The sequence below is a fragment of the Narcine bancroftii genome, chromosome 1 (genome assembly GCF_036971445.1).
Source record: "Narcine bancroftii isolate sNarBan1 chromosome 1, sNarBan1.hap1, whole genome shotgun sequence".
Lineage (NCBI taxonomy): Eukaryota > Metazoa > Chordata > Chondrichthyes > Torpediniformes > Narcinidae > Narcine > Narcine bancroftii.
In genome coordinates, this window is record NC_091469.1 from 64,171,066 (window position 1) to 64,180,837 (window position 9,772).

General features: G+C 46.8%; 1 long non-coding RNA gene across 1 annotated transcript in view; it reads left to right on the plus strand.

Moving 5' to 3' along the window:
• The window catches only part of LOC138758883 (uncharacterized), a 50,917-nt gene extending 50,370 nt beyond the window's left edge, over positions 1 to 547 (plus strand). The window contains exon 3 of the long non-coding RNA XR_011354521.1: positions 327 to 547. This is a non-coding gene — a long non-coding RNA (uncharacterized lncRNA). The remainder of the gene's footprint in view (positions 1 to 326) is intronic.
• Positions 548 to 9,772: the final 9,225 nt, after the last annotated feature.

Below are 9,772 nucleotides of genomic sequence, written 5' to 3' on the forward strand. Positions count from 1 at the left end.
CTCTCCTCTGGCCAGGCACTTGGCTCCACCACCTTCGCACCACTCCTACGAGGTGGCCCTCATGCATGAGCCTGAGGAGTCCAATAGGGTTTGGATGCATTAGCCACATCAGTCAGTAATAAAGCTGAAATTGTAGTGTGGTGTGAGGGAGGGGGGCTCGGGCTCCCGGGATAGGACAGGACCAGCTCATACATCACCATATGAGCAAGCTCACAAAATGGGAGCAGCTATCTTCTCTCCTAGTCAGACCCAAAACCAGTGCAGAGGCTCCCCCTGCCCTACCTTCCCCTGACTGTGTTCGTTTTCCCCCTTTCTTCTTCCCGCAGGCTTCCATACCAGTCCAGATGGCCTGGAGACACCCGAAAAATGTGACAGATGAGGACATAAGGTTTCCAAACATCCTTATCCCTGTGATGAAGTGCCTTCCATCATCACCTATCTAACTTGAAGACACCAGCAACCTCTACCTGGAAGTCATCAACCAGAGACATTGCCTCCAATGTGCAACCCTCTCTGCCACAAGGCAGTTTGGAATTGTTCTGTGTAAATGCTTGAAATGATTATGAATGAGTAATGTCCTTTTGCCTTTGAACATTGCATGCTTGCTTGTTTCTTTAAATGTTTGATTGTATTTTATCTCGTGACTATTTGCAGGCTTTCCCCCGTCAATGTGTATGTGTGTCCACCTCCATCTTGGTGATAACTCCCTGAGTGCTATGGGCTTTGGACCTTTAACCCTTGACTGGCCTTTACCCTCGACTTTCCTTGGCTATCTGAGAGCCCCCAACTGCATGATGCAGGACCAGTGAGGCAGAGCCAAAATGAGCAGAAGAAGAGCAAATTGCCAGTGAGTTACGTCATGGGTACCCCCATCAGAAGATCCGCTACAGTGGAGAACTGCTCTACCAATAGCTCAGTCCTGAAGAACACACACTGCTCCTGGACTCAGAGAAGAACCCAGGTGGGAGCTGCTAAAATCACTTTTAGTCTGTTCCCCCCTGTCTTCACTCTATTGGCACTCAAACTACCCACTTTTGTAGGGAGGGGAAACTGGGGAGACATTGCCATCACAGGTGACCGGTGCCCACACAGCTGGATCAGCCCATTATGGTTTTTGAGGGGGTGAAATGCACCACTGGCAAATCAGTGATCTCCTTTTATCAAAAGCCACACTCCACTGTCCAGAAACCAACCAATCAGTTGTGTGCCCACCCACAAGCTGAGTATACACTGTCATTGGCTGGCCCCAGTAAATGGCTCTGCAGAGCAGGAAATTCAAGCACTATCATTGGTCCTTTCTCAGCAGAGTGGGACATCTTTAAGTCTGAGTGGGCTCTTACTCTCTCTCTCTCTCTTTTCCTCAACCTGGCGGTACTCCTGTTTGCTGCCCGGATTGTGGTCGCTACATGTGAGGATGTCAAGTAACGGGGCATTATGCTCCCTCGGGCTAGCCACAATATCCCGGTGCACAGAGATACCAGAGCAGAGCCACAGTCCTCCATATTCCCTGGCGTGGGAGGCTGTGAAATCCCTGTGTGTAGCTCTGAAACAAGGACACATTTTACCTCAGGGTCTAACACTCAGGGAATCCTCCCCTCCTTCCTCCCACTGCACTGAGCCCCTTCCTTCCCCGACAGGTCCCATGGTTGGGTACGAGTCAGCGCAAGTGTGTGATTACTTGTATGAGTGTGTGAATGGGAGAGCTGTTGCACTATTTTATAGTTCAACTCGTTATCTAACAAAGATCATTGGTGATTGTGATTTGAATCTTGGAGGTTGCTTTCTGCTGCACCCCACAAACCCTTCCATACAATACACATCCTCCCAATAATGAGGCAACCATAAATGAACACAGTATTCAAATAATACTCTAACTTATTTACCTTGTCAGTACTAATTCAGACCACTTTGTGATACAAGAGTTCATTGAGCTTGAGACAGCAGATTCAGTGCATGGTAAGTCATCTGAAGGCTGCATCACTTCCTATCATGCATCAGTTCATAAACCAACATTTTTAGTAGGACAAGTTTGTTTGATCTTTGAGTTTTCACCCTATGACTCAGACTTCACAAGTGAGCAAGAACAGATGGTAACAAGGACAGAAGTGGAGACTCTGAGTCAGAGAACACAGCCTTCACCAAGCTTTGTTCAGCTGGTCAAGAAAATGACATTTAATCAAGTGTAGCAAAAATATGTAATCTACTGACAGATCTTCCAATCCCACTCTCAATGACTGCAGATAGAATGGAGCACTGCAGCAATATGTTCTTGCGTGAACAGAATGGCCATTACCATGTAACATCAAAAACTGACCTTAAATTACTGCAGCATAGTTAATGTAACAGTTAGTGTGACACTAATTATAGTGTCAGTGACCAGGGTTCAAATCTGGTATGTTCTTTTAGGTCTGCCTGGGTTTTCCCTGGGGGCTCTGGTTTTCTCCCACCTTCCAGTATGTATGGGGTTGAAGGTTAGTTCGGATGTAATTGGGAATCATGGGTTTAAACGGCTTAAATCGGCTTTTACTATGCTGTAAATAAAAGAAATCTCTTGGTGCCTGCCACATTGACCACCGCCAGTGGGCTGATATCGCCTCCAACTGTGCATCTTGGCGCCTCACAGTTCGGCGGGCAGCAACCTCCTTTGAAGAAGACCGCAGAGCCCAACTCACTGAAAAAAGACAAAGGAGGAAAAACCCAACACCCAACCCCAACCAACCAATTTTCCCTTGCAACCGCTGCAACCGTGCCTGCCTGTCCCGCATTGGACTTGTCAGTCACCAACGAGCCTGCAGCAGACGTGGACATACCCCTCCATAAATCTTCATCCGCGAAGCCAAGCCAAAGAAGAAAGAAGAAGAAATAAAATGTAAAGTTACATTTAGCCATACACACTCTGGATGTATTTATTGCTTTAAATAAGTTGAAAGACACCATAGTGTGAACTTACTGAACACCTTGGATCTAAACCAAAGTATTCTCCAGAAAGTAACAGTTCCTGAGAGAGCAAGTCGAACAATGTAACATTGAATTGGGTCTGCAGACATGCTTTTTTTCGCCATACACATTGTCCTCAGTACAAGCAGCACCCTATACCTGCCTTGATTCAATGGTTCATACAGCCCAACCTGTGGAGCAGGGTAAAACACTCTTCACTGAGCCCTTCCTGGACACCAAGGCTCAGAGTATGTCAATGGAGATCACCTCAATCGCCAAAGCAAGGGTGTGAGGAATCTGCTTTTATCACTGGAGTCACGAGGGAGCAGTAAGCTCACAGCTTGTCAATTCCTGAGAGTCTTCAGTTTCTAGTTGCTTAGCACTGTGAGGAACATAGAGGTGGTGATTCACCACTGTGTATTATTGCTTGGTTACTGATACTGCTTATATGTATGCCTCACTGACAAAAGGCAAAGGAGGAAAAACCCAACACCCAACCCCAACCAACCAATTTTCCCCTGCAGCCGCTGCAACCGTGTCTGCCTGTCCCGCATCGAACTTGTCAGCCACAAACGAGCCTGCAGCTGACATGGACTTTTACCCCCTCCATAAATCTTCGTCCGCGAAGCCAAGCCAAAGAAAGACATGTATGACTGGCCCACATTCCCTCAGTGACTCCACCCCCTGGAATCCCCTAATAAAGACAGTTAAGCCAAGTCCCTTCCACAGTACGAGTCCTGGGATTGGGCTAGAACAGGAGCATGGTCTCAGTCTTATGCTATCAAAGCCTGTCTTCCTACAACTCCAGTCTTTTGGTATTATTGATAGTGTATCAGGAGGCCACCAGATCATAGGAGTCTAGCAGAAAAAGTTTTATGGTCATCTTGTCAGCCACTGGTGTCCAGCAGGAATCAGTTCTTCTGGGAGGTTGTAATTATCTGAATTAATTTCCTGTGTCTTGTAAAACACTGCAGCCCACTGTATAAACAAGACCCGACCTCAGTTTGTGGCAAACTTCCTGGCAAGCTGTATCTCTTTGCCTTCTCTTCGCTACCTGCTGTTTTCCACTATATCATCCAGGTACATGATACTCACAAACTGGCTGTTATTGCTGCAAGTCTTTGGCTGCCTGTCTGAAATGCAAACAAACAGATGTTGTGTTTAATTAGTAGCATTACCAAATCATGGCAAAGGTACTACAAGCAAACCATTTTTACGGCAATAGTAAGAAAATAGCTCTTCAGATTTATTTGTTCATAAGAGCTTAAGTTGAAGCTTTAACACCCTCTTTTGTATAAGATGGCTCTGGCTTTGTATCTTATGCCCAAGGTGGGTTCAAAAATCTAGCTAATCCAGTGGGAACAATTTGCAGTGGAAGTCAGGTTTTGGATGCAATACTAATCCAAGGTCCTAGTTATTCTGTCAGGTGAACCTAAAAAAAAATCACAAGGCAGTATTTTGAAGGTGAGGGAGCATGGCAAACTGGTGAACTGATTATCTTCTCCGCTCCAGTCTGTGATTGTATCTGTGGCCCCTCCCTCTTTTACCTCTAACATCTTGACCCTTCCCCAGAAAGCCCGTGTAATGGCACAGGATGAGGTCCTTGTCCGTTGTGAATAAAAGACTAGAGATCATTGACTCGGTCTCAGCCTCTCGAGTTATTTACTGAAAGTCAATTTTATTCACAATTTTTTTTTGTTTTCATTGCCAATAACGGACCAACTCCTGAAATCTGACAAGATGGAGATCAACCCACAGTTGCTTGATGCCTCAGACAGCTTAGAACTCTCGCTACACTGTTTCAAGGTCTTCCTACAAAACTCAGCCGGCATCGTGGCCACTGACGCAACAGACCACATCTTCTCTTCTCCGGAACAGACCCAGAGTGTTCCCAATGATCAGAGACACCATCACATACGTGGAAACAATTGATATACTGAAGGGACAATACAGGGAGAAAGTTAATGGTATATACCAGGCACATGCTGGCCACCCACAGATAGCAAATGGGCAGAACTCGCGTGGGCATGCAACTTCAAGGCAGTATTGGCCACCCAAAACATGGAAGACATGATCTGGGATGCCTATATTTCAGACATCAGGTCTAAGTGTGTCAGCAGTTACTCGAGCAGAGTAAGTTAGACTTAAAATGGGCAATCAATCTTGCGAAGTCGCTGGTGATAGCCCTCCGCAATTCAGAAGCATACTCTGTGAATGGTCTCACATGGGGGTGACCATCCTGGAACATGGGACTACAGGCTACTGGTCCACTACCATGTCCACTTAATGAGGCCACCACAGCCACTGTCTCCCAGGAGCACCTGAAGTGTTACTGCGGCCAGGCGAAACACCCCGAAAATGCTGCCCGGCAAGAGACACCATGTGCTCTATGTGCAGGAAGAAGGGCCTCTATGCAAGAATATGCCTACCACAGCCCTCCAGCCCCAGCACCGCCACATACACAGCATGGCAGACATCATCTTGGATGCCAGAATCTTCCAGGGATGACCACACCGCGACATGGGGGCCACCATCTTGGATGGCACTGACTTCTGGGAAGTCCCATGCTGCCACATGGGTGCCACCATCATGCCCCTAGACAGTGAGTCAGTGCGGGTCAGATCACGGACCAACCCTGTCCTCAGTGGTGCTGGATCAGAACAGCCCTCACCAACTTGCCCGCTCCATGATGGACATCTCCATCAATCACCGTTACTAAATGCCTTTCAAATAGCAGGAGCACCGAGAACTTTATTCATCCTGACACTGTCCAATATTACTCCCTGAGGCAAAACTGGTTGTCTACAAAGTTGCCCTAGCCTCAAAGTCAATCCGCAGAAATCTGCAGCTACACTATGGTGATGCTGTCTGTGCAGAGCACGACATATAGAGACTTTAAGCTCCCCATTGTGCTGCAGCTCTGTATGCTGGTACTGTTGGTGCTAGACTTCCAGTACCAAACTTGCTGGAGTTCTTTGAGGATATAATGGATGCAGTAGATAGAGGGAACAGGTTGATGTTGTATATTTGATTTCCAGAGGCGTCTGATAAGGTGCCGCTCAAGATACTTATCAATACAGATGAATGGAGTCATTGGCATGGACTAAGGATTGGTTAAGTGACAGAAGGCAGAGAGTCGGGATAAAGGGGTGTTTTCCTGATTGGCAGATAGTGGTAAGTGGGATGTTGCATGAGTCAGTGCTGGGCCCACAGCTGTTAACTATTTACATCGATGATTTGGCAAAGGGGATAGAGTGTAGTGTAGCCATGTTTGTGGATGATACTAAATTGAGTGGAAAAGCAAATTGTACAGAGGACGTGGGAAGGCTGCAGAATGATATAGTTAAGGTAGGTGAGTAGGCAAAGGTTTGGCAGATAGAGTACAATGTTAGTAAATGCAAGGTCATCCACTTTGGTAGGAAAATTAGAAGAACAGATTATTATTTAAATAGTGAAAAACTGCAGCATGCTGTTGTGCAGAGGGACTTGGGAGTGCTTGTGCATGAATCGCAAAAAGTTGGGTTGCAGGTATAGCAGGTTATTAAGAAGGCAAATGGAATGTTGGTCTTCATCGCTAGAGGGATTGAATGCAAGAGCAGGGAGGTCATACTGCAACTGTACAAGGTACTGATGAGGCCGGACCTGGAGTACTGTGTGTAGTTCTGGTCTCCATACTTGAGAAAGGATATACTGGCCTTAGAGGCAGTCCAGAGGACTTTTACCAGGTTGATGCCAGAGAGATGGGATTTGACCTATGAGGAGAGACTAAATCGCCTGGGATTATACTCACTCAAATACAGAAGAATGAGAGGAGTTCTTATAGAAACATATAAAATTATGAAATGGATAGATAAAATAGAGGCAGCAAAATTACTTTTACTGGTAGGTTACCAGAACTAGGGGATGCAGCCTCAAGATTCAGGGGAGTAGATCTAAAACGGAGATGAGGAAAAACTGTTTTTCCTAGAGAATAGTGAATCTGTGGAATTTTCTACCCAGGGAAGCAGTTGAGGCTACTTCATTAAACATATTTAAGGTTCAGTTAGATTTTTACATAAAAAAAGAACTAAGGGATATGGGGAAAAGGCAGGTAGGTGGAGTTGAGTCAATGATCAGACCAGCTATGATCTTATTGAATGGTGGAGCAGCTCAATGGGCTGGATGGCCTACTCCTGCTCCTATTTCTTATGTCATGTTCTTATGCCACTTAAAGCGTGTCACTATGCAACATGACACCCCTCATGGTTGACAATCGGAGTTCTTTAAACGGCTGTTCAGTCCCCCTTCACCCCTCCCTCCCCCACTGGCCCAACCGACACACAATCTCTCTACCCGATACATCGACCCCCCACTGCTGTTCACTAACTTTACTCCCAATTGTAAGCCAGTTGCCACGAAAAGCAGACAATACAGTGAGGAGAACAGGGCATTTATAAAGGTGGAAGTATGATGACTCCTGGTTGAGGGGATTACTGAGGCCAGCATCAGCCTCTGGAGAGCTCAGCTAATTGTGGTCAAGGGTGGAGGAAAATGCAGAATGTTGATTGACTATAGACAAACCATTAACCGCTACACACATCTGGATGTGTACCCCCTCCCTTGCATTGTGGATATGGTCAACAAAATTGCCCAATATCAAATGTTCTCCACAATGGACCTGAAATCTGCCTACTACTAATTCCCTATCCGCCCTGAGGATCATCAGTACACACCTTTTGAGGTGGATAGTTGCCTTTATCACTTCCTTAGGATAACCTTCGGTGTCACCAATGGTGTTTCCGTCTTCGAACGGGAGATGGAACGGATGGTAGACCAAAACAACCTATACACCACCTTACCATATCTGGATTAGATCACAATCTGCAACCACAATCTGGACGCGAACTTCCAGAAATTCTTCACCACCGCCAAATGCCTGAACCTGACCTACAATAAGGATAAGTGTGTTTTCCACACCATCCAACTGTCAATCCTTTGATGCATCATGGAGAATGGGGTCATTGGCCCGACTTGGACCATATGTGGCCTTTGCTAGACCCTTTCCCCACAGCCTCATGGCCCTGAAAAGGTGCCTGGGGTTCTTTTCCTACTATGCCCGCTGGGTGCTCAATTATGCGGATAAAGCCCGGCTTCTTATTAGATCCACTTCCTTCCCCATTACAAATGAACCACAGGCAGCCTTCTGCCACATAAAGGAGGACATCATGAAAGTCGCAACATATGCAGTGGATGAATCTGCCCCCTTCCAGGTGGAGAGCGAAGCATCTGATTTCACCCTGGCCACCACCCTTAATTAGGCAGGCCGTCCCATTGCTTTTTTCTCCCGCACCCTCCAGAGAAGGAGGATCAGGCGATAGTTGAGACAGTATGGCACTGGAGGCACTACCTGAGCAGCAGACATTTTACTCTGATCGTGGACCAATGGGCTGCGGCATTCATGTTTAACAATAAACGGCAGGGTAAGAACGATAAAATTTTGAAGTGGAGATTCAAGCTCTCCACCTACAATTATGACATCCTGTACTGGCCAGGAAAGCCCTCAGATGCCCCATCACATGGGATGTGCTAGCACACAGGTGGATCACCTCAAAGCCCTTCACAATGACCTCTGCCATCCTGGTGTTATAAGATCTTTTCACTTTATCAAATCTCAGAATCTGCCATATTCCATTGGGGATGTTAGAGACATGACCAGGGACTGCAGTGTCTGTGCGGAGTGCAAGTCACACTTCTACCAACTGGATAGGGCACACCTGATAAAAGCAATATGCCCCTTCAAAAGCCTGAGCACGGACTTCAAGGGCCCCCTTCCCTCCACCAACCACAATATACACTTCCTCATGGTTATCAACGAGTATTTGCGGTTCTTCTTTGCCATCCCCTGCCTTGATGTGACCACAATCACAGTCATTGCAGCCCTGCGCAATTTGTTCACCTTGTTCGGGTACCCGTCGTACATCCACAGCGACTGGGAGTCCTCGTTTACGAGTGACAAGCTGCATCAATTCCTGCTGGCCAGGGGTATCACCACCAGCAGAACCACGAGTTTAGCCCCTGGGAGAATGGTCAAGTAGAGAGAGAGAGAACAGCACTGTGTGGAAGGCCATCTTCCTTGCCCTAAAGTCCAGGGGACTGCCTGTCTCTCACTGGCAGGAGGTCCTTCCAGAGATGCTCCATGCCATTCGATTTCTGCTATGTACAGATGGGCATGAGGAAACAGTCTCCATGCACATGTGGGGGCCCCTGAGAAGTATACCCTCCAAGCAGCATCCCCCCCTTCCATAGACACATAATCATTGTACCTTCCCCCCACCCAGTTACTCAAACCGAGCTGTCACAGCCCCAGAAAGTCGACACAGCACTGGAGGGTCAGGGCGAGACAGCAGCGCCAGCCACAACCCAACAACTGGTGCTCTGCCAGACAGTATGGAATATCAAGCCACTGGACCAGTTTAACCTGGAAGATTTTGTGCCCCACATCACCCCACTGGACAATAAAAGAAAACAAGGGGCGAATGCGCTGAACTGCTGTATTCCTGATTACATGGTTCCACCCCATCCTGTGACTGTACCTGTGGCCTCTTTGACCTTGTATAAAGCTTCTAACACCTTGACCCTTCCTCAGAAAGCCCGGGTCACGGCACAGGATGAGATCCCTGTCCATTGTGAATAAAGGCATGTAAATCAGTGACTCAGTCTCAGCCTCTCGAGTTATTTATAACTCTTTCAATATAATTAAAGAAAAATACTCATTTTTCTCAGTTGCAGTCTTGTAACATTGTGTAGAGAGAGTTGTGTATTTTGTGCAGTTTCACTGTGACTATAGTTTCAATGT